Genomic DNA, 26,835 nt, shown 5'->3' with positions numbered 1-26,835 from the left:
AAGATTTCAGAATCACATCGGTTACACATCCACATTTTTACATAATACCATAATAGTAACTGTTGTATTCTGCTACCTTTCCTATCCTCTACTATCCCCCCTCCCCTCCCCTCCCATCTTCTCTCTCTACCCCATCTACTGTAATTCATTTCTCTTCAGCAACTCCAGGCACAACATCTCAACTTACAGACAGTTCCAGTGTTTACTATGCAAATAAACGCATAAACAGATAAACACGAAATTCAACATGCTTCCTGCTCAAGATACTATTCCACCTTTCACTTTAAGGGCCATTCTTCCTCGTCACCTCTTGGATTTAATAGTCTGAATTATGTAAGAAATCTAAGACCATGGTAGAAAAGTTAAGCAAAAGGAGTGTTGGGAGGAACCCTATCACAAGACCCAGAAATAACTATTATCATCTTGAAATATATTTTTCAGATGTCTCCCCAAGCATAGATGTACATAGAGTCAAACAGATTTTTTAAATGAACATAAAAATCATGTTCTTTGCTATGATCAATAACTCAGTTTTCCTAGTCACAGTGTACTTTTAGCATCTTTCCATTGGGCCTGCCCAGATAATCCAGGGAAACCTCACATCTCAAGGTTCTTTCTTTTTTATTAGTTCTTTTTAGTTATAAATAATAATAGGATTCATTTTGAGAAGGTTTTAGAAGCATGGAACATAATTTGTTTGAATTTGGTCCCCAGCACTTCCCTTTCACCTCCTACCCTCCCACCCCTGTTCCCTTCTCTCTCTTCTACTGATTTTTCTGCTATTACTTACAGTTTTTAAAAATTAGTATCTTGTGGAGGTACATGATGGTGATATTCACTGTGGTATATTCATGTATGTACATAGGAAAGTTGGGTCAGATTCAGATTCATTCCACTATCTTTCCCTATCTCATCTCTCCTCTCTTCCCTTCATTCCCCTTTGTCTGACTCCACTGAAATTTCTTCTATTATTTTTTTAATCCCCCACTTCTTATTTCGGTTTAGTTTCTGCATATTAGAGAAAACATTTGACCTTTAATTTTGGGGGACTGGCTTATTTCACTTAGCATGATAGTCTATATTTCTATCCATTTACCAGCAAATGCCATAAAGTCATTCTTGTTTACGACTGTCACATCTCAAGATTATTAATTTAACCACATTCTCAAGATTCCTTTTGCAATGTAAAGTAACATATTTGCAGATTTCAGGGATTTGAATGAGGACATCTTTGGGGAAGGGGGCACTATTCTGCCTATTCCAAGTAGTTATTAGCCTACAGAAGTAGAAGAGAGTAGTGTGAGAAGATTCCAGGCACAGATAACAGCAGAGCTGGCTGTAATGGGACCCATCTCTTCATCCCACCCTAGCTCCATACCTCTAGCCAGAAATATAGAAAAATGGAACTACACTTCTTTTTTAAAATGCTTGTAATTACAGTTGATTTGTATGTGTGTGTGTGTATGTGTGTGTTTTCCATCCTCCATCTTCCTTCCTTTTGGAAGATACCTTCCCCCACAGCATGTGATTCTGGTAGGTTTGTCAAGGAAGGCACATGTGAACAGGTTGATCATTCACAATAGCCAATCTCTTTGGGCACAGGAGGGGTTGAAGGACGGGAAAATGGCTCAAACAGACCAATCTGACTATGCTGGGACAAAAAAAGTTTCTCTCTTGTGGAGGCTGTGAGCTTTAGAAATGCTGGAACCACCTTGGGCCATTTTTCTTAACATCCAGAAAGTCCTGTCTAAAAATTAAGCCATCCTAGAGGAAAGGAGAATTAGAGATAAATAGAGATAGAGATAGAGATAGAGATAGAGATAGAGATAGAGATAGAAAGAGAGAGAGAGAGAGAGAGAGAGAGAGAGAGAGATATTATGTGAGCATTTGATTCTGGACCTGCCTAAGGCTGAACAACTGCTTAACTCTTCAATTATATTACCCAGTAAATTCCCTTTTTCCTTCTTCATTTGAGCTAATTTGAGTTAGACTTCTGTAACTTAAAATGAAGAAATTTTGCTAATGTGATATTATTCCAAGATATGGATGCATTGAAGTTAAATTAACCAAACTCCCTAATATTAAGCCTTATACTATTCCTAATTTGTCCTATTTTAACAACACCACAGTAAACATCCTAGTACATGTATCCCTGTGTGTATATTTGATTGTTTAGAATGCAAAGAAATATATTTAGAATATATTCTATCCTATTGCTTAGAACACATTAAAAAAAACCTATCAATTTAACCTACTATATTCTTGCTACAACCCCGTATCTCTAATGAACTGCTGTCTCCTAGATCATCAAACACCTCCTAATTACCTAGTCTAGTAATTCTTTTTTTGCATCTCATCCTAGTCAGCCTTTCCACTCTTATTCCACCTAGAAAGTCTTCTTCTACTTCAAGGAGTCTTTCTTCCAGTTCTTTTTCCTACTTCCAGGATTCCACATGGGTGGACTTGATTTTTCAAGCCACAATCAAGTTTGAAAGGGGAACATGCAATTAATTAGCAATAATTCCCAATGTATTGATGTGGGAGTGGGGCACTGAGAAGGGGAAATGGTAATGAGTGTTACAAGGGGCCCAGCATTTGCCATTAACATAACCAGAGGTTCTAGGCTGAATATAAACCAGGAGATTCCCAAGGGACTCCAAGGTGATCCAGAGGCTTCATGAATCCCCTAGACTTACATGCAAATATTTGTGTCATTGTGTATTTTTCTAAAGGGATCTGAGACACCATATAAAATTATGAGCCATTTCTGTGGGCAATCTCTTAGCTTATGTGTTTTGCTCAGGTAGCCTTGTGGAGCTCACAGTTTGGAGAAAGAAAAAGTCAAGTAACAGTAATTATCAACCAACCTAATACATGCAATGTTGTCATGAAGATACAGGAATGTCCTTGAGAGATATTTCAGGGAGAAACACAGAGTGCCCTTCCACTGCCTTTTGGGCCAGCCCAGCATGATCTAGCTGAGTGGAAGGGGCCTGGCCAACAAGTTGAAAGAAGTTTCAACTGCCCTCCATGACATGCATTTCATTCTTTAATTCTCCACCAACTTCTATGCAGCTCTACTTCAGCTTCTCTCAAAACTAATCCTTCTCTCTAATACCCAGGAAGCCAACACCGTGCATTACCAGAGGCTTCCTTAAGCTGTGCTCCAAAGCAAAAAAAAAATATGTGATATCTGGAAATTTGCACATCTGGGACACAGTGCTCAGGCCAACTACCTTATTTCATTTTCAGCTTTTTGCTTCTATCCTTTCTGCCCGTTGTAGGCCTCTTTAATTATGGTGTCTCCATCCAGACTTCCTTATCTTAGTGACTATCAATGTTTTGCTTTTCTTACTACCCCCCCCCAATTTAATGGGAAGTATTTCCTGTCAGCATTTCTTTTGTCCTCTCTGGTGACTGTAACTCCAGCCATTATGTTATCTTCAGTGAATTTCATTTTAAAAGATGAATAGTCCATGTTCCAAGATCATGGAACATAGTGGAGATGTTAAATGGAGTAAGATTGAACACTGGAATCCATCACATTCTCCTGAGACCTCCCAGAATCCAGCCAAGAAATTGCATTTATATGTTCCTGCTTCCACATTGTGCCTAGATAGTCTACACTGGATGCCTTTCAAGAATATAATTTCTTGAGACCAATTCAATATCTCATTAAAATTTTAATCTGCCTCCTGTTACCCATGAAAGTTTCTAACCCTTGCTTTCAATATACCATTTAGACTTTCACAAAGTATCTGTAATTTAAATCTTTCTTTCTACATGATTGCATGGAAAATTGCTGAACTTAAAAAAGACCCATGTGTCTCATCCTGGCCTTCTAGGCCCTACTTTCTGATGACTTTTCTTTTTAGAGATACATTGTCTAAGGGACATGTGCTCTGGACTCAGATGACTGAGTTCAAATTGTGGTTCTTATACTTCCTAACTATATGATTTGGGGCAAACAAATTATCTCAAAGTCTCAGTTTCTCTGTCATAGAATGACTGATTGAATTAAATGGCATGGAGTTATGAGATAACACATGCAAAATGTGTTGCACTAAGCTGAATGAACTCCCAAGAGGTCCACATTTCTAATCCTTGGAACCTGAGAAAGGAACAGCTCAGGTGTGATTAATGTTAGGGACCTTCAAATGGAGAGATGATCCTGGATTTTTTTTTTAAACTTTCCTTTTTTTTTTTTTTTTTTAAAGAGAGAGCGAGCGAGCGAGTGAGAGAGAGAGAGAGAGAGAGAGAGAGAGAGAATTTTTAATATTTATTTTTCAGTTTTTGGCAGACACAACATCTTTGTTGGTATGTGGTGCTGAGGATCGAACCCGGGCTGCACACATGCCAGGCAAGCGCGCTACCGCTTGAGCCACATCCCCAGCCCAATCCTGGATTTTGTGAATGGGTCAAATCTAATAACACAAAGCCTTAAAAGAAGAGAACTATCTCTGGTTAGAAGCAGAAAAGATGCATCAGAAGAAGTCAGAGAGATTCAGAACATGAGAAACCTCACTCACTACTGCGGTCTGAAGGATGGTGTGGGCCATTATGAGGACTGCAAATAACTTCTTAGGGGATCAGGGAAGCCCTAGCTAACAGCCACAGAAGCAGAAAGCAGGGAAGCAGGAACCTCAGAAAGGTCCTATTTTGGCCAACCAACTCAAGGAGTTTGGAAATGAATTCTTCCTCAGAGTCTCCAGTAGGAAATATAGCCCTGTTGGCACCTGTGTGTTAGGCTGGAGAGATCCATGGTAGGCTTGTTAGGCTTCTGTCCTACAGAAACTGAGAAACATTTGTGATATTTTAGCTGCTACTTTGCAGTACTTTGTGATGGTAGTAATGGGACACTGACACTGCTCAGTAATATTGGCTATTATTTGCCTAAGATTCCCCAGCTCACCCGCATTTTCTTTCAGTCTTGGGAAAGTCCCTTTCCTCAAGCATCCACCTTCAAGGCCTTATTCAAATCAACCCCTTCCATGATGATTTTCATAATCCTTCCACAAGAATTGATCACCCTTGAACTTCTAGAAAATAATAGTATACCTCTTACCCCCTGGAGCATCTGCTTTCTGCTCGAGCTACTAATTACCTGTCATCTTCCCAACTCCATAGAAAGACGGTGTCATAGTCATCTATATTTTGCTTGGCATGTTTATCACAGACTCCTTTCTGAAGTAGGTGGCAGGGGAAAGGAAAACTAATGCTCAATGAAATTTTCTGTGTTCAGTCCTTTGCACATAAATTATTTTATTCAGCTCTTATACAAACCCTGTGGGGTGGGTAAATATATGCTTTTTAAGTGCATGTCTCAGTGAGACAGTCTTATCCAATGTCCAACAGTCTCTGAGAGGAAAAGCTATGACTTGACTTCTGGTGAAATCAGGTCTGCCTGATTCTGAATTTGTTGTTCTTTCCACTGTATTATGGTGTTTCTCATAAATACCACCTTTGCTATCATCACTTTGGTTATAATGTGACATTCATATAGCCCTTTAGAGAGCAACTCATGTTCACAGCAACCCTTTGAGGACAGTTTTATTATTCTAATTTTAAAGTTTACTCAGTCCCTGGGAGACACAATTAGGATTTGAGCTCAGGATTTCTGATTTCAAAAACGCTTAAGTGTTCTTTCCATCATACGACAGCTAGTTCCAATCAATGTTGACAAATTAAATGTTGTGTAGCAGTGGTCTTGCGTGTTCTCACTCTCCCTTCTAAAATTACAGCAAGGCAATATTTCTAGCTTCTCTGAGTCAGATTTCAATTATTTCTCAGTCTTGATTATACATGCCACACCCCCAATGCTGGGTCAGCTACAAATTACATTTGTGTCATCCTGACTTCTTCCAGATTACACACCCAGATAGGGAATGAAGCAGACTCTCACACCAGTTCCAACACAGATAAACCAGGCTCAAATTTCCCTTTGTTTAGGATATTTTGATCAATTTTTAATCAATGTGACTTTTAAAAAATTTATAGTAAAACATACATAATATAAAAATTTATCATTTTAACCATTTTTAAGTGTACAGATCAGTGGTACTAAGTACATTCACTCCCATTCTTGGCCATCCACCACCATGATGCATTTCCAGAACATTCTTCCCTTCCCTAATTGGAAACTCCACACCCATTAGACAATAACTCAATATTTCCCCTCCCAGCTCCTAGCAACCACTATTGACTACTCCAAGTACCTCATATTAAGTGGAATATTGTGGTATTTGTCCTTTTGTGACTAATTATTTCACTTGGCATAATATCTCTTCAAGTTTCACCCATACTTTCTAAGAGGGCCATACACCTATACACCCATACACCCATACACTCATACCTGTGATATCATTTCATTCCTTTTTAAGGCTAAATAAAAAGACTTGTACTTATGCTCCACATTTTGTTTATTCATTCATCTGCCAATGGACACTTGAGTTGCTTCTACCTTTGGGCTACTGTGAATAATGCTGTTCTGAACATGGGTGTACAAATCTCTCTTTGAGTCCCTGCTTTTAGTTATTCTGTATACATCCCCAGAAGTGGAATTGATGGATCATATGGCAATTCTGTGTTTAATTTTTTGAAGAACTGTCATACTGTTTTCCATAATGGCTACACTGTTTTACAACTTCACCAAAAGTGCATGAGGGTTCTAATTTCTCCACATCCTTACCACACCCTTACATGTTATTCTTCACATCCTTACATGTTATTTTTTTGATTTCTGATAATACTATTCTGTTAGTTATATCTCATTGTGATTTTGATTTACATCTCTACTGATTAGTGATATTGAGCATCTTTTCATATACTTAGCAGCCATTTACACGCTTTCTATGCAAGTCTTTTGCCCATTTTTAAACCAAGTTGTTTGATTCTTGATGTTGTTGATTTCACTTTGAGTAAACATTTATTTACTTTTTAATTCAGTGAGACAGACTTATCAAATGTCCAACAGTCTCTAAGAGGAAAAGCTATGACTTGACTTCTGGTGAAATCAGGTCTGCCTGATTCTGAATTTGTTGTTCTTTCCACTGTATTATGGTGTTTCTCATAAATACCACCTTTGCTATCATCAGTTTGGTCATAATGTAACATTCATATAGTCCTTTAGAGAACAACTCATGCTCACATCAACCCTTTGAGGACATTAACCATTAAAAATTTTAAATCACATTTAATCCTATCACTCAGATAACCAAAGGAAGTTACTTTTATATTAAAATGTTCATAGAAGTAGCTTAAGAATTATATATCTAGTGCTATAAAAATACTTTAAATTCATAATAATTTTCCTTTGCTTATTTAGTTACCTAATAGTTTAAACACAATTTACTTGGCTTAATATATTTTCTTTTTAAAAAACTCTATTGCATTTTGCTTAATTTTTTTTCTTAAAGTCACCAGGGTCACTGGTTTAACTTCATAGTCATTTCATTACTTTTATTGCTAGATGAAACAGGATCTATATCCCTCTTTGAATATAAATCAGTTTCCAAATTCTGTCCTCTAATACATCTTCAATTTTCTTTACTTTACACAAGTTAATGCAAATGTCCACTTCCATTACCCCTGAGAACATACAACCAGCTCTGCTGATTCTACAAAGTTCTCACTGGGCAAGTGCTTCCCAGCCTGCTGTCCATCAGAAGTTACTACAAAATTTTCATTTTCTCCTGATTTTTCACAGCCCTGGGCTCTGGGTTCTTTGTGAGCAGAAACAAATAATAATCAATGAATGGAATTTTCTGTTATTTAGACTATGATTTCTTCATCTATAGAGTTTGACTTAATGCAGCATTTTCTAGTTTTGTGATTCTATAAAACATTTTCTTAAAACCCTCAACCTCATGCTATTGACTCCCTTATATTTTGGTATTCCCCAACCCTATTTCAGGAATACATACAATATGCTTAATAATAATAATAATAATAATAATAATAATAACAATAATAACAACAACAATGATAAAAACAATAGCTCCTTGAGTGTTTACTATGTACCAGGCATGGCTCTAAGCAGTTGACATAAATTGATTTATCCATCACAACATATTTGAGATAACTTTATTTTATTTTTTAATTTTTTGGTACCAGGGACTGAACCCAGGGGTGCTTAACCACATTTCTATCCCTTTGTATTTTTTATTTTGATATGATTTCTGATAATACCTTTCTTTTAGTTATATCTCTTCATGGTTTTGATTTACATTTCTACTGATTAGTGATATTGAGCAAGCACCACAGGCTCTCACTAAGTTACTTAGGGCCTCACTAAGTTGCTGAGACTGGCTTTGAACTCTTTGTGATCCTCCTGCCTCAGCCTCTCAAGCTGCTGGGATTACAGGTGTACATCAGCAAACCCACTTTATCTTTATTTTATATAGGAAGGCACAGAGATATAGGTATATTTCCAAGGTCACAAAGCTAATAAGGGACACAGTCACAATCTGTACCCAGCCTGACTGCTAATATTAGATGTTGGTTCACAGTACATATCAATGTACTGAATTTCCAAGCAAGTATTTATTCTTTCAAGAATAAATTAGAGAATGTGTTAATTTATTTAAAAAGCACTTATTAAGCATTGATTCTATGTCTCTAGTATGACAAATGAAATGGAAAAGAGAGCTAGTAAAGCAGTATCTACCCCAGAGGGAATTTAAAGCTGAGGAGATCTGAGATACTACCAAACAGCAGTAGAATCAAATTTGTGTAAAAGATTGTATAGAACAGATTGTTTGTGATACCAGAAATTATAAAATAGAAAAATAATTGTAGAATCCATTTTGTCAAAGTGCAATTAGCTTGTATTATAGCATGAATAAATTATACAATGGAAAATCTTGATACAAGACTTCATTTAAACATCATGTACATCCACAAGACTGGGATTCTAATTAGAATGTTATATTCCATGTTTGTATAAATATGTCAAAATATACTGTATGTTTATCTAGAAAGAACAAATAAAAAGGAACTTCATTTAATTAATTCAGAAAATATTTATTAAACACCTACTATGTTTTAGGCACTGTTCTTAATACTGATTGTTTAAAAATTATAAAAACATGGAATATATCATTGAGAGAAATTATGAGATTACTTTCTCTTCAAAAACTTAAAAATATGACAATATGCATTCAATTATGCACAGAGACAGAGAGATGGGAATGTTCATGTAGTATCTAATGATTCCAGAGTGACCTCACAGAGGGACATGTTGTAGCCCTGTTACTGTCCCATTGAGGTGCCCAGAGAGGAGTCATGAAGTCATCTCAGGAGCTCACAGAAGTTTGAAGCTGGTGCTCTGTGCTTTCCATGGCCCAACCCAATCCTTACACCTTATTTTCCTCCCCAAATCTAGCCTAGAGTCCTCTGGAACTAGATCTGTGATCAGTGAATCAGTGAACTCCCCTGTGTCCTCATTATTCTGACCGCTCCCTGTCCTCCTGGCTTTGTTGAAACTTGGCTTTTCCCTGGAGTCAATACTTTCCCTTTAACCTCCCAAGGCTGTGTTCTCTCTCATACCAAGAGTATCCAAAGGCTAGGAGGTTAGGTGAGTTCTTTTTATATTTCTTTTACTGTTTTAAAACATTTTTTCCCCATCTTCTCTCAAAATGAACAAAATGAAGCTCCTGCCTTCAGACTACACAAATGCCTGGCAGTTGTCAAACATCTGCTCTCCAGTTCACAGTCATGTATCCTCCATTGAAGGCTTTGCTTATGAGTGCTAGGTCTTATATATTCTACCCCCAGCCCTGTCATCTCTGGACGCCTTCAACATACTTATGAACAGATTCATGCAAGGCCTCTGTTCCTTGCCTTTCTCACCTTCTCCAGCCACAAACATCCACTACCAGGGTTACTCCCTAGACCTTGTTATTAGTGACATCTCCACCCTGATTTCAAACACTTCACTTGCTGAAAAGCACCTTATCAAAGCCTCCAGTCCACTGACCCTATCACATTTCTACAATTCCCTTACCTTTGTCTTCATAGCCTTCCTTACTCAGTTTAAATAACTCCTCGCTTGCAATCACCCTCAACTCTTCTCTCCCTCCCTTTCTCTCTCCCTCTGTCTCTCTCTACCCCTAGCAGAACTTCAGCAATCACTGAGCCAAGTTAACCGCCTTTTCTGTAATTACACTCATGCAGCTAAAGACTCCTGGGTGGGATGGGGTGGACACAAAGCTAAGCCAATAAGTTTCCTTTTAAATTTATTTCTTATGCACACAAACCTCCGCTGATCACTACCTGGAAAACCTACTGAGCTTCCCCGGAAAATTCATTTTCCACTCCACAAGACAACTAGCTCACACTATTTCTTTCTCCTTAATTTTTCCATATCCATTCTTACCCCTCTCAAAGACCTTGACTTCAACTGGGAAAATAAATGCTATTAGAGAGGAACTGTCTAGAATCCCCTCCAATAAAATGTGTACATATTTTCTATGCTCCTCTTTTGTTAAAATGGAAAAAAATATCACTTTTGTATTAATGCTGAAGACCTTGTACTCTGAACCTCATTCCCTGTGGCCCTCTTAGAAAGTACAGTGCTTCTGTTATTCCTTCCCTATATCCTCGCATCAGTAGTTCTCAAAGTGTGATCTGCGAACTCCTGATAGTTTCTGTTCTTTCTCATCTTTTCCCACCCCACCAGTAAACAACACTGTGCTTAAACATGGGAGTTTTCCTTGATTCCTCACTGTCCCTCACCCCTACTTCAAATCTACCACTAAATCCTGTCAATCCTGTTTCTATCATAAGCTGCCATCTGAACGCTCCTCAGCATCTCTAGTCTAAGTCACTATCATCTCTCCCCTGAGCCGATATAGTAGTCACTAAGGAGTCTCATTGCCTCCGCTCTTATCCTCCATAATCCTTTCTCTACACAACAGCCAGAGTCATCTCTTACAACCCCAATTACAACATGTCACTCCTCCAAAGGAATCAGTTGACAGCTATCCATTGTTCACAGAAAGAAAGAAAAAAAGATACGGTGTTGCACACTCTGACTCCTGTCCAACTCTCCCGTCTCACGTCATTCCGTTCACAGAGCGCAGTGGCTTTCCTTCTTCCATGTGCTCCAAGCCTTTTCCACCTCCTGCCTTTCACATTCATCAGATCTCAAACGTATAACTCAGAGAGGCTGTCCCTGATCACCATATTTTTTTCATTTGTTTGTTTATTTAACATACCAATATTTTATTTCTTATAACTTTTTAAATGTTTTTATTAATGTATCATGATTACACATAATAGTGGGGTTCATTTTGACATAATCATTCATGCATGGAATACAATTTGCCCCATTTTTGGTCCCCAGTATTTCCTCTTTTGCTCTTCTACTCCTTCTCCTTGTTCTCCTTCCTCTACTAATCTTGCTTCTAATTTTTATAGCTTTTTAAAAATTAGTGCTTAATAGATATACATAAAGGTGGAATCTCTGTGGTAGAATCATGTATGTTTATAGCATAATTTTGAACACCATATCTTAAATGTCCTCCTCAGATTACTTCATCAACTGATACTTTCCTTCATAATGTTTATCACAATTCTCAGTTATTTGTTTTTGAATTTATCTTCCACCAGCCCAAATAGACTTCTTGAGAGTTTCTTGAGAGCAGAGACCTTATTTCTCTTGGTCATCCCTGGGTCTCCAGCAAGCAGAACATGCCTGGCAGAGAGCAGGTGCTCATCAATGTGTGTTAAATAAATAAATGGGTGAATAAATGAATTTTAAAATAATTGCTATGTGCTATGTTCTATGGATGCATTATCTCATTTAATCACTGTGACAATCTTATTGGTATTACTTATTATTATCTTCATTTGACAGATGAGGAAACAGAGATTTAGAAGAGTTATTTGCTCAGAATTGTATAGCTGGTATAGGCTGTATTAGTCTTCTCAAGTTTTCACAACAAAATTCCATACATAGTGCCTTAAACAGCAGGAATTTAGTTTTCACAATTCTAGAGGTTAAAAGTTCAAAGTTGAGGTGGGGGAGGTGCAGGGCAGAGACCAAGCAAGTTTTCTTAGTGTCTCTTTTCATAAGGATACTAATCCTATCAGATCAGGGCCCACCCTCATGACCTCATTTAATCTTAATTACTTGGTTCTAGAGGCACCATCTTGAAATACAGCTGCACTGGGAGTTAGAGTATCCATGTATGAAATGTTGGGACTGGGGGGTACAAATGATCACTTCTCCACACTGGCAGAGTCAGGATTCGAACCCAGCCTCGTCCAACTCCAAAGCTCATACTCATAATTGTTAAATCATATTTTTCTAGTCTCCGGGATCTCCAGCTCTGCCCCTGAACCTCTACACTGTTTGTTTTATACATTATAAAGGGACTGCCTCTCTAGTTCTCATATGGCACACACACTCATTGTAGTTAGGAGCTCCTGGTGCAAAGCCTAGCTTCACTCTTTTCTATCTCAATGAGGTGCAGCCAATAACTGAACAATTCTGGATACGTCTCAGCTCCTCTATCAATGAAATATGGACAGTAACAGAAGATACTCCTAGAAGCTTTTTCAGTTAGTGAGGGTAGGAAGAAAGGAGTCCTGGGACAAGTCCATTAAATGCTTTGGAGTGGATGCACCATGGTTCTCACGTCTTGTTCTTGTGAACATTTCCCTGAGTAATGCTGACAGCTGTGTGGATAGGGGTGGGAAAAGCTGCTTGAGGCCAGCATGGTGACACAGCCAGTGGGAAAGGCCCTGGCATGGCCAATATTTTCCCCTTCTCGTCTCCTGAATCACAGTGTTTTGTTCTGTTTGAATGAAGATTTTTATTTGTTTGTTTTATTTTTTGTCCATTTGCTCTATATACAGGCTGGGAGGAATTACCCTAGGGGGATCATTTTAGCATTCCTGCCTGATCCCACTGAGATGGGTGTTGCTCTGTCTGGAAGTTCTCAGGAATGGAATTTATCTACTTGTGATGGACAGACATTTGAAGATAGCCTAAATAATCATAATAATAGCCTGGCATTGTTCCGAGGACTATATAAAGATCAACGCCCTCTTTCCACAATAACCACACCTAGAGGTAGATGATCATCCTAGGCAGAGGTTATAATAAGTCAATCTTCCATATCCACAGGTTCTACATCCTCAAATTCAACCAACTGTGGATGGGAGATAATAAAAACAAAAAATTGTGTTATTACTGAACATGTACAGATATTTTTCTTGTCATTATTTCCTTTAAATTATGACAAAAAATTAAATAACATTTATGTTGTACTAAGTATTATAAGTAATCTAGAGATGATCTAAAGTGTACTGGAGAAAGTGCAGAGGTTGTAGGCAAATATCATGCCATTTTATATAAAGGACTAAGCGTCTGCAGATCGATATACCCAGAAGGTCCTGGATCCAGTCTCCTATAGACAATGCCAGATAATTATAATTATTCCCACAGCCAAGCTGGATTTTCACCAAGGGACTTTGGCTCTAGAGCTCGCTCGTGGTCTGAGCCATGACAAAACAAAGCATCTCCTATGCCTCCTCCTTCAGTTCCAGGCTGAAAGATAAGGCCATTCTAAAGCATCAGGAAAGGACATGCCATGCTTTATATCAGGGCCCAAGAGAGGGAGTGCCATCCTGGAAATAGAGGCAAACCCAGCAGTTCATAGAATCTGCAGTTACCACTTAAGAAGGTAGGGATTGGTGCCCTTCCCAGGGCTCCGGAATAACCCTGTGTTTTCTTCCTCTCGGGGGCACAAACAGATCTGCATTTGAACTATGAGCTCAAGGGGGCAGTGAGTTCCTCCAGGACATGCTAGTGTCTAGATCAGCTCATGGGGCCCCCAGCAGACTGATCTGCAGCAAATTGGCAGGACCTGGATCAAGACCTGAACTATTATGATCCTGGACCTTGAAATAATAAATGCACTTATAGAATATGTGCTCAGGAAGGAGTGGATGAAATGGGTCAGGAAAGTCCATGATAAGTGCTTGTATAATGTTTTTGATGTTTCTAACTTTATATCCTTTTTATGTTCCCCTTAACACAGCATGAGGACCCTCAAACCAGAATAATCAAGACAGCATGTTGGTGCACATCTGTAGTCCCAGCCCTCAGGAGGCTGGGGCAGGAGAATTACTTGAGCTAGGAGTTCTAGGCCAACCTGGACAACATAATGAGATTCCATCTCAAAAAAAAAAAAAAAAAAAAAAAAAAGGTTAAAAACTTGAATCATCTGAGAAGTGTGGTAAGAAAGTATTTTTTCAGGCCCCCCAAAACACTGAGACCCCAAATCTGTTGCTTCCTGTGGTTTTTAGAAGCATTTTACAGGAATAAATTTTATGTGTAATCAGAAAAGTACTCATATTATAAATGATTCTTCACAAATTCAATTACCTATGTACCCAGAACCTAGAAAAAGATACAATGTCATTAGAGTATTTTTGGTTTTTTAAACAAATAATCCTGATAATTCTCATACAAGTTCTCCCAAACACTGAGAAACACTGAGTCATTGCCCTGAAACTCTGTAAGTAGTACCACTTATGTATGTATCTTTGAGGAACACACATACGAGAGAACTGAGGGTAATTGTTCCTTGGCCACCAGGACTCCCAGGACAGAGTGGTGGAATTGGTCTGGGAGTGGGAAATAGAGAAGGTCAATCAGGTCACCCACTGGCTTTCTGCATAGAAGAGAAACAGAGCTCATGAATTCCCAGCACATGAAGTGGGTTTCAGTGTTGGATGCCAGGGACAGTCCTGTAGTTAATGAAGCCACCAAAGCAAATAAGCTGTCAGAGCCAAGACAGAGGGACCAGTAGACCTTAGTCACTGAGTCACATTCCTATGGGTGCCATCTGAACTAGACTGGATCAAAGCCTTCAGAGATTCATTCATACTTTTTTCTCTCTGTCCCTCTGTTTCGTTCCATCTCTCCTTCTCTCCCTCTTGGGCATATGAGCAGGGGCATACACACACATCCAACCCAAGACTTGTCTTGGAATGTTCTTTCCCATGCTCCAATAAAATGTCTTGTACTATGGGTCAGATTTGCTTTGATTCTTGAAATACCTCTGACTTTTTCCTCTTATTTTTTCTTTCTTCAAATTATTTTTGATTCCTGATGTTCAGACTTAAGAAATTACTGAAGTTGTGAACCTGACCCTATACAAAAGTTAAAAATTTGGGTGGTGGAAAACAATAGAAGGAGTGATCCTGCTGTCTCCTAATTACCCATCAGCAGATTCTCCCAAAATTGAAATCAGCCTGAGTGTTCTAACCCACATCTATATTTTACCCCCAGCATTAGAAACCCTTCAGAAGATAGACTTTTAGCAAGTACAGATATGAAAGGGAGAAAGAGAGGCCTCATTTTGTCACTGGACTTTAAATAGTTTCTCTAGTTTTCTAATGTTTAAATTGCAACCAGTATCTCCAACTTTATTTTTTTTTTTAGTGTTGTATATTCAACAAAGAATTTAATTTTGTTGTTGCTGTTGTTTACTGGATTTGGCTCCTGAATTCTTTCTTCATTTTTTTTTCTGGAAAAGAGTTGGGAGTATTTCAAACTAAGTTTGGAAGGAGTTGCCTGGGTCCTATAAAGATGACTAAAATGAGCAAGATTTCTGCATAACTCCTTTTCTGCCAACTAATTAGTAACCAAAATGACAGTCTTCATCCACTGGTCCCATGGAGAGCTCATGCACAGCCCATTCGCAGAGAAGTCACAGAGGGGAACTTTTTTTACGTTTTACCAATCAAATTTGTTCAACAAATTGTTTGAGTGTGCTCTGTATGTGTCAAGTACTATGGCAGGTGCAGACCACCAAATGCAAGCTCCCTTTCTAGTCTCTGTTTTTAATCTCTTGGTAGGGACACTCTAACAAGAAAATGGAATATAGATCTCTTAAATCATTTTAGTTCCCCTCCACCTGTTCTCACTCTTCCTAGTACCTAAAGTTGCACAATTCAGGAAAAAGTAATTCCTTTCAAACCTGGGTCTTTTATCAGTGCTGTTGTTAACATCTGCGCTTGTTTCAGGATGACTCTTCCAAAACTAATGAGAGCCAAGAGTCTTTCCAGTCTTTGCAAATCCAGCTGACATATTGCAGCAAGCCCACAGCCTCACCCAAACTCTTGATTACAGGACCTGTTTATTTTAACAAGACAACCAGCTCTGACTAAACCACTATACCTGTCTGCTTTGCAGAATTAAAAGTTGTGTTCTACTCCATTGTCTTTTCTAATTTTCAAACTTTTGATCTCATTCCAAATTATACACACCAATTTGTATCAGCAGGATGATGGTCATTATGGAAAATTCAAAGAATGGATCTGCCATGTGTTTAAACATATGCACACAGCAGTGTGGTTTTGATAATAACTTGATTCAGGTTGCATTTGTACCTTTAACACTTTTCAAATTGACAGTTCCTCCAACGTAAAAACCAGGTACCAAATTTTAAAGTCTTACAATGAGATTCAACATTTTTCTTTAATTCACTTCAGGTGTGTGTACCTGGCTTTAAGTCAAATCTAGTATATGAAAATGAAGTTACACTCATCCAATTGAGAAAAAGACATTCACTTTACAGAATAATTCTTTACCAAAGGGTAAAGGAGGTGAACTTTCATAGTATATGAAAACACTTTATAAAATTTTAATTTAAATACTGTATTTAGATATCCATGTCCATGTGTAAAGAGAAGACTGTTGAGGTCAGATAGCTCATTTTTTTTGAACCTTTATCCCATTTCAAATGGAATACAAAATGACTTATCAACATCTGGTTGGCATCCAGTGCCCTACCTAGAATCATTGTGAAACAAATTGCTTGAAGACATAGGTCAATAGTTGCCCCTATTCCAGCCCTCTCAGACAACCCCCTTTCATAGATTTGAAACCTTTCTAGATTTATGTGGTAGTTGTACTACCCAATTTGAATACTGTCCTAGAAATGGTTTTAGCTTTCTTAATTGTATGAGTTTAGCTCAATGCTGGGTCCTCAAGAAATCTGCCCAGAAAATTATGGCAGTTGATGCAATGCAATGAGAAGGAGCTGTCACTATCCAGAATCGGTGTCTTTTGGTTAACAAGAATACATTAAAATGAGATTTGATTTGGATTATAGGGCAATGTTTTACAGTGGCCTATATTAGGCTACCTTTATGGGCAAATTATTAAAATAATAACAGTAAATAAAAGACCAGATATGGGTCTAAGCCAATCAGTGATGATCTCTCATATGCTTCAGGGATGTGTGGGGGACCCTCTCAGGCCAATGGGAATTAGACCCACCATGTTTGTTGGAACTAATGAAGAAGAAAACTTTTTTCTTCTGCTCAATCTAAACCTCATAAAATATAAGTTAGTGACTTCTGTGAGTTGCCTTAAAGTGAAACTAAAGAAAAAGAAAAATTAATGTTGGAGAAATCCAAGTCCAGATAAAATGTTTTGAGTGCTGGTATGTAACAGTTATAAGGCCAGATATAATTTAGTATTTTTCAGTTAAGTGAATGAGTAAATTCACTTCTTTACTTAGGCAAATTTAGGTTGACTTTTTATCATTCCCAAAATGAAAGATCCCTGACTCCTCCATGGTTTTCACATCAACTAAGACCTACACATTCTCCTTCCAAAATATCTCATATCTCCCTTGTCATCTTCATCTCAGTGGGATGCAATCTCTACCTTTCCGACTTTTGTTTTCTGCTCTCTGTCTCCTGCAATTTATACTCAAGTGTCTTGCATTCTGATTAGGTATTCAAATCTTTTGAAAAAGTTTGATGTAAATCCCTGGTGAACTTGCTATTCCCAAGTTCAAATCCTCCAGCCTCTAGATCAAATGATACCTTGTCAATGAAGTCTTCCCTAACTCATAACTGGGAACTAAGTCTCCACACTCTGAGCTCTTACAGCCTTTGCCCCTTTACTCCTGAGGACTCCTTATTACTTTCTCTTTTTACATTTTATTATGACTACTCGTAGACATGCTCTATCTAGTCTCCTTTCTAGAATTCTTTCCTACTGGGCATTTTTCCTCAGTGGGTCTGTTTTAGATTCAGTTTTGTGTGTGCCCATTCCCTCTCCTTCCATCTAATATTCCATGAATGTTTATTGAATTGGTATAAATGGAGAAGTGAGAAAGTTGTTCAATAATTTTTTTAAACTTGCTTTTTGACAAAAAAAAAAGAGAGAGAACAACTTGTGAGTAACCTATCCTGTTGACCTATCCTAACTTTAAATAAACTCCCTATTGAAATGCATAAGGATACTTGAAAATTGACTTTCTAAAGTACTAGATTTCATACTCTCCCATATTTTGCTCTATAAAATTGCCAGTACAAAAGTAAAACTTAGGTAAATCTCTGGCAAAGCTCTTACAAATTCTAAATTACTCTGCTGATGAGATCAAGTGCCACATGTACAAGTAATTGGAAGTGTCTCATGACCAACAGTTCTCTGAATTGTGTTAATAGGAGCAATAACATGTGTTTAAGTGGTGTGCCACAGTTTACAAAATGCTCTACAGACATTACTTCATTGCTATTTCACAACAACCCTGTGAGATCAGTAGGGTAGAAATCATCAGCCCTGTTTTACCAATAAGGAAAAGGTAAGGTCTAAGAGAGGCTGAGCAAATAGCAAGTTTCTATAACTAAGAAAATGACAGAACTAAGACTAAAATTCAAGATTTCTGGCTGCTAGTCCAAAGCCCTTCCAATTATTCTACACTATTTACCCCAGGCTAGCTAAGGTAATTTTATTCCCTTGCTGGTAATTGATTTAGCAAAGGCCTTATGACCATTGAATCCTAGCCATTGAAATGTTGTAGATTGGAGAGGGGGGTAATTTTCTTGCTCCTAAGAGACATACAAAGAGAAGACCCCTTTTTATTTCTTCTGGACGTGATTGCATAAAGTATTCATTGGTTATTTCTCCCTCCATATTGCCACAACCCTGAGGGCAGAGCAGTACAGCAGAGGAACAGCCCAACAAAGCAAAAATGGCGTCACACTGTCCTTGAACTTCTTGATATATGAGATAATTTATTTCCTTATTATTGTTTAAGCCTATGTGAGCTGGGATTTCCTGTTACTTTCATATAATCTTAACAGAAACAATGCGAAAACTTTATAATATATATATATATTGGGGGCAGAGAGTCCTTTGTTTCAATCTCCTCTCTAACACTTCTAACTGGAAATGGAAATGTCAGTGCTCCAAACAGTTCAGTAACATTAAAAAGTAAAACATTAATAAGTTTTAAAAAAAAGGGGGGGATAGGAGTTGCTACTACTCAGGGTTATTTGATCAAATGTAATAAGTAGCAATAAGCACATAGTAGATTATAAGTGATCATTACTATTAAGATGGACTTCAACTATGTCAAAGCTGTAAGAACTTACTAAAAATAGTTTTAAACCATAACTTTACACAAAAGGAGTTTATTGATTCACTCATCCTGTTTCTTCTGGACAGGCAGGTATTAGAGGGTTGATTCTTAGATCAAGAATACCCAACCTCTGAGTGAACTTCATTTCTCTAAATCCTGATCATTGCACAAGGTTGGGCAGGGGATGAAAGAGCTGATAATAAAATTATGGATTGGAGCTGGGTTGGGGTGGGGGTCTGCTACCAAGAATGGAATTTGCCTTGAAGTCAGCAATCAATCCTTCAGAGAATAGTCTAATAAATCAAAGACTTGTCATTTATTTGTTTTCAATTTTTCCATCAGAAATGTTTTTAAGGATTTAATAGTTCAATTTTATTACACTATAAAAGAGAGTGGGAAAAAAAACTACTGTCTCTTGTCCTGAAAGAAATGATAATTTAGATAACCTCACTTTACCAATATGCTATTTAGCTATTTATAATAGTCTCCCTTATCCATAGGGAATGTGTTCCAAGACCCTCAGTGAATGCCTGAAACCTCAGATAATACTAAATCCTACAAATACTGTATTTTTACTGTATATACATACCTACAATAAGGTTTAATTTATAAATTAGGTATAGTATAAGATTAATAAAATAATAACAAAAGTACTATTATAATAATATATTATAAGTTATATGAATATGTTATCTCTCAAAATATCTTATTAAACATTTACATTTTCACTTAAAGGAAGCACTTTACAGCTTCTCTTTGGCATAACCAAGTTGCTAGCATCACTACTCTTGCATTTTAGGACCATTATTAAGTAAAATAAGGTTTTGACATTAATAAGTTAATAACATTAATAAGTTTTTAAAAAGTTAACAACTTTTAATTACATTACTGTGATACTGCAACAGTTGATATAACTGAGATGTCTAGTTAATGAACAGGTAGCATATACAGCATGGATACAGTGGACAAAGAGATGATAATTTTCCCAGACAGGATCAAGTAGCACAGCTCAAGATTACATCATATTTCTCAGGAATAGCATGTGATTTGAAACTTGTGAATTGTTTATTTCTGGAATTGTTTATTTCCATTTAATATTTCTGTGCCTCAGTTGACTGAATAACTGAAAGCTCAGAAAGTAATACAATACTGTGGATAAAGAGAGGCTGCTATTTACAACTATGAGGTTATGATAGTTTAGACTTCCCAGGTCTTCCTGGATTGGAGCCAAGTGATTCTTATTTCAAAATTAAAACAAAAATTTCATGTCATCTTGGAGTGGTGTCACATTCCTAGGAAGAACTCATTTTTATTGTCAGCATAATCCTCAAAACACACTGTCATGTATTATTCTTCTGTTTGATGGAGTGAGTTCACTGCTTGCCTGGAGATTATGCCTCACTCTGGGTATACAAAATTGCCCAAACAGGGCCCCAGCTAGCCTTGCATACAGAATCAAAATGTTGTATGCTGCAGGAAAAGCAAGAAAACCCGAGATCAGGTCTGCTAGGAAAGCGTGAGGCTCCTGTGCATAGTGACTTCAAAGCTGTTTATTAACAGTTTTGGTTTAAGTCTTAATTTCCTAGGGGACAGGAACGATAATGTGAGCAACTATTTAAAGATACCACAGGATCTACAGCTAAGTGTTCTCACTAATTTTAGTCTGCCGGAAACTCAGATAAGAAAGTCACTCCTCCTTGAAGGAAATCCCTACCTGTAGCTGCTGGTGTCAGTACTGGAATCTCCTCTCAGGGTGACTTTTGTTGCCTCTGTCAGGGTGACAGGCTCTGAGTGTCTCCCTCCTCCAGGAGCCCAGGGCAGAGCTGCAGCACAAGATCGACCTGCCTTCATGTGGTAAGTTCCAGTTCATTCCCCCAGCCTCTGAGAGAGGCCTTTCTCTCAAGTGAGTGCAGCAACCCAAGGGCCTGTCCTGTACAGGTGGAAGAGAGAGCTACCCCTCCCCAGTGCTCTGCAAGGCTTTGAAGTGAATAGAACACTGATGATTATTCTTGTGGTTTCCCTAATCTGTGTACTGAGGGCAGCAGGAACCAGGTGCTCCTGTGATTGAAATAAAACAGGTTACTCCTCTGAAAGAGCAGGAAGTAAATTGCCTTCTGTAGATACAAATCCTGTTTCACCCCTGGACTGGCCACCTTTAACTCACTTTTAAAACGTGATGAATCACTGCCATTCCTGGGATGGTTGTGGGGCTCATCATGGCCAGATGTCTGTTTAGCAACTCTCACCTCACAGAAGCAAAGGGAAACCTAGAGGGCTCAGACTGTGTCTAAGGAATGCCAGAACAATCTGCTGGAAGCCAAAAATAAGTCTCAAGTTTAGTTCATCCTCTTCTGTTTTCAAGGTCAGACTGACATAATTTCAATCAGCACAGCCAAACCAGTTCCCCCTTACCTTTGCTGGAAACAGCTCCCTGTTGTCTATTCAATGACCTCCACTTGCCACCCTGCTATTCAGTCTTCTCTGTGCTTTTATACTAGTAGTCTTCCATAGAGTTGTTCTAATAGTAATAAAATAACGAGCAGCTAAAATAATTTGAGAATTAGGCCCTGTGCATGTTAATATGTTGATGCATTTTCTAACTTAATCACTATAACAGTGTGAGGAGTGTACTGTTCACCCTGCTAGTTTGCAAAGGAGAAAACAGGCCTTCCCAGTGTGCCTGTTATTCTGTCTGCCTCCCTCCCACCAATTCTCCACCCTTCGCTGCCCTGCTTTGTGCAGAGGAGACTGATCCTTATAGACAGCAAAACCCGACTCCCTTGCGAGCCGACTTTGGTAGGCCTCTGGAGATCAGAGGGTGGGCATAGAAGAGGTCAGAGTGTTTCTTTTCCATTTCCTCCCTCCTTGAGGACCAATTTCTTGCAGCAGCTGCATCTCTTTGCAGACCATTCACCAATTGCAGGCAGGTTTTTCTCCACGGCGCTCAGGTTCGCTAGGCTCTGGTATAGCATTTCGTTCCTTCTACCTCCCCACCCAAGCCTAGCAATGACTTCCTGCTGTTGCTAGATGCTGGATGCCTCTCTGTTCTTGTCTGTTCCCTCAACCCTTTCTTCACATCCATCAGTAGCCACTTCATTAAAGTCTCTTCATTTGAGTCAATCTGGGGTGAATTGTGTTCCTGCCAAGCCTCTCACTGATATACATGGTCTAAAAGAGTGTAGACCAAAGATGCAAACTTGGTACACTATAGTCAGGGAGAGAAAATGTACACTGATACAAAAAAAAAGAAAAACATTATAAAAGCCCTGAGAAAGTTTTAGAAACCATATGGGAAATCAAAGGCCAATAAAACTACTTTCAAGGACAAAGTGGATATGAAGGAGAGTTTTAAATATGAACAGACAATAAGGCAAAGAAGCAGACCACATTTAGGGAACAGAAGTGGCACAGTCCCAGCATTGGAGAAATGTGTTCTTTAAGACTCCACTATTCTGAAATGTTACTGCCATATAGGCGGGGAAAAGATTCTACCATCAAATTAGAGTGTGTAACTTTGAGATGACTGAGCTTAACCAGATTTCTTTCCTTGGGACTTCAAAGAGCACTTAAAAGGCTAATGTGCATATTTAACTAACCTTTTTTCATAATCCATTAATGTCTTCCAGAAGTGAGGAAAGGAATAGAGTTTGGGAGATGCATATTATCCAATAAGAGTCTATGATCCTGTGGGACTCCATAGTAGAGCAATTCAAAACACACATGGCAGCTAAATTCAGAGCCTACTCCACTGTGTTCTGCAGAAAGTCAATCAGAATGTCATAAGTCATTCTGGACAAATGGTGCCCAGAATGCCATCATATAGACAGACATAGCAAGAGTAGTGAAATGTGGCTAGCAAGCCAAGTGGAAACAGAGTTTATTTTGACATGACCTGTAAGGAACTATTGTGCCCAGACATCAAACAGAAGTTTGGATTTATGTCCTGGAAAATAGTGAAACCCCAGTGATAAAAGTTCATGTATAGTGTGCCCCACTCCTAGAGGCTAGCAAGCCAATTATGGCATATCTGATATTTTAAACAAATCATTATTTTGTTTATTAATTAATTCAATTACTCATTATATAAAAATTAATTGAGCTTTTACTAGAAGCTCTCTGCTAGACTATAGAGGAAAACTTTAAAGACTATAAAAGAAAACAAGAAAGAGCCCCTGATTATAAAGTGCTTTGGACCACTTGAATTTGAACAGATAAATATACATAATTACAGCATAAGATAAATTTTTCATGTAATTATCCAAAAACAAAGAATGAACTTACACATCTAGCACTGAAGGGTTTAGAAGCCTTCAGAGTAGAGTTGATATTTGAGACTGAAGAATGAATAGAATTTGCCAGGACAAAAAGGAAGAAACCTCATGAATTCAAGTATTTGACCACACAAAAGCTTATTGCTTGTAAGAGAGCAAAGAAAGAGTCCAATATTCATGGATGAATGTAGACATAAATTGAAAACAAAATAAGTTCCCAAAAAGGCTTTTTATAGAGATTTGTTATGATGTAAAATCTCAATTTTCTCTTTTGTTCTTCATCATCAGGCCTAGATGCAATTATAGTCCATTAGAGAAGACCAGGGCCAGCCTCTGGAGACTCTTTGAATTTGACCAGAGAAAATGAGAAACATAGTTATTTTGAAATGTTTCTAATTCTTTTAGTTTAGTTTAGAATAGTATCCACAGTGTAAAGTACACAGGAAATTGCTAGTACTCAAATCTACTTTCCTTCCTGATAATTTTAGATCACCATGTTCTTTAAAATAGGACTAAAGTTTTTCTTGCTGTGCAGCTTTTTGGTTTCTTACAGTATTATGTATATAAATGTAACAATTTAACTCTATACATATTTTATGTTATGTTTTTATATATTAAACCTTTACATATCTATATTCGGTGTGATAACCTCTCATATTTCCAAACGCTTAAAATAAGTAATCTATATTGAACAAAAATAGAAATTTTTAGAAAATTTTAACTGTAATACAAAAATATTTATTACATGCTGATTCATCTTAATGTTTTTTTTAATTATAGAAGTCTGTTGTCATTTTATTTCTCCATTATGTAAGACTTTAAATTCAGCATTATAAAAAAAAAAGGAATCTTTTCCCCTTAAAACACTGACAAATATATAGACCTGGCAATTGTAGAGGTTTTTTGAATGAATGAATTGATGATATCATAAGGTAGATTGGAGGAGGAAGACAAAACTTTCTACATCTGTAACTTTTCCTAAATTCAATACTAACAAACTCATAGTTGCCCATAGATTAGACTGATGAAAAGAAGATGTAAGGGTTGAACAAGAGAAATGAAAGAAATTTTGCCTTAGGAAGTTTGGGTTAAACTTTGTAGCACTGGTGATATAACAGTTTGATTCATTTGTTTGTTCATTCAATGATTTTTTTAAAACATTTAATGCACATTCACAGTAGTAAACCCAGTAGTCCTTGCTGATACTATCATAGACGGTGCCAGTTTAGAACTGAGTTGTGCTGAGCTCTGTGCTATGTGCTTGGCATTCATGATCTCACTGAATTCTTCTAACAGCCCTAAATTAGTTCCATGGTACAGAGAGAAAAGGAAGTTCACATAACACTTCCATGGTAAGTAAGTAAATGAATTCTAAATTAAATCTGAGTAAGTGTGATTCAGAATTCCACAGTCTTCATTACTCTAGTTCCCAAGGTAGGCACTGCAGATACCCAGGGATAAAAATGGTGTGGGCCATCTTCCCAAGAGGATTACAATGTCACAGTCTCAGACTCTAAGAGTGGGTCATCTAGGCTCTCTTTACAGATGAGAAATCAAGGCCAATAGGTGAGGTGTTTCAACCAAGGACACACATTACCTTCATGAGCCAGACAGGTGCAGAAGGCCCCCAACCCACTTCCTTAGCTCTCATTCCAGTTTTCTTTTCACTCACTCTATGGAACTGAAACCTCTACTTACTGAGTAAACTATGAGATCCACATAGCACTTTGTTATAATCACCAAAGTGGGGGTGGGGGTGGGGCATTTGGAAATGATTTTTATTTGAATTTAGGTTTTAACTGATACATAAAAATATAAAATTGTACATATTTATGGAGTTTCATATGATGTTTTCAGTACATTTATACATTGTATAATGTTTAAATCAGAAAATACTTTTTAAATATGTAAATTTGTATCCTCAGAAATAATTCTTGGGGATATAGCTCAGTTGATAGAGTGCTTGCCGTGCATGCACAAGGCCCTGGGTTCAATCCCTAGCACCACACACACACAAAAAAAAAAAAAAAGAAAAAAAAAAGAAAGAAAGAAAGAATTCTTATCAATAACTTTCAGATTGACTTGTTGAAGAGTTGAAGGTGCATCTTGGGATCATGAAAAATCAGCACTAAAATTGAGTTGAGCAGTTTAGAATTGGCATTGGGTCTCCTACCTTCCTGCCATCCTAACTTTCCAATTGGCATTCAGTCCCATCTATCTCCTGTTCTGAAGCCATTGAATAGGTCATTCCTAAGTTATAGCACAACTGGAACAAAAGCAGAATACAATCAAAAGGATTTTGAGAGTTGAAAGGACAACAACAACTGATTCAACTCCTTACTGAAAGCACTAGAAAAGGCAAGTCCAGAAAGCAGCACAACACAATGAAACTCAGCTAATGTGTAAGACAGGCTGGGCAAAACTCTCAGCTGGGTTAACTTAGTAGATTAGCACCAGGTATCTGATTTAAACACTTTGAACTTCAGCCTCCTCATCTGCAAAATGGAGAAAATCAGCCCCTGTCTGTGGCGTGAATCTGTTTCCCAAAGTTCATATGTTGGAAACTTAATTCCCAAATGAACAGCTTGAGAGGTGGTAACTATAAAAGGCAGAACACTTATAAATGAATTAATATTGTTATCCAGGAAATGAAATCATTATTGTAAGAGCAAGTTTGTTACAAAAGTGAGTTTGGCCCACTCTTTTTATTGTTGTTGTTGTTCTTTTTAGATATACATGACAATAGAATGTATTTTGACATACATACATGGAGCACAACTTCCTATTCTTGTGATTGTACATGATGTGGGATTACGTTGGTTGTGTATTCATATATGAACATAAGAATTTTACGTCTGATTAATTCTACTATCTTTCCTATTCCAATCCCCTCTTCTTTCCCTCATTCCCTTTGTCTAATACAATGAACATCTATTCTTCCTCCCCCTTCCCCTTATCGTGTATTAGCATCCACATATTAGCTAGAACATTGGGCCTTTTGTTTTGGGGATTGGCTTATTTCACTTAACATGATTATCTCCAGTTCTATTCACTTACGGGTAAATGCCATAATTTCATTCTTATTTATGGCTAATATTCCATTGTGTATATATACCACATTTTCTTTATCCATTTATCTGTTGAAAGATTCCTAGGTTCCATAGCTT

Source organism: Callospermophilus lateralis, chromosome 2 (genome assembly GCF_048772815.1).
Source record: "Callospermophilus lateralis isolate mCalLat2 chromosome 2, mCalLat2.hap1, whole genome shotgun sequence".
Taxonomy (NCBI): domain Eukaryota; kingdom Metazoa; phylum Chordata; class Mammalia; order Rodentia; family Sciuridae; genus Callospermophilus; species Callospermophilus lateralis.
This window is presented reverse-complemented; position numbering follows the sequence as displayed.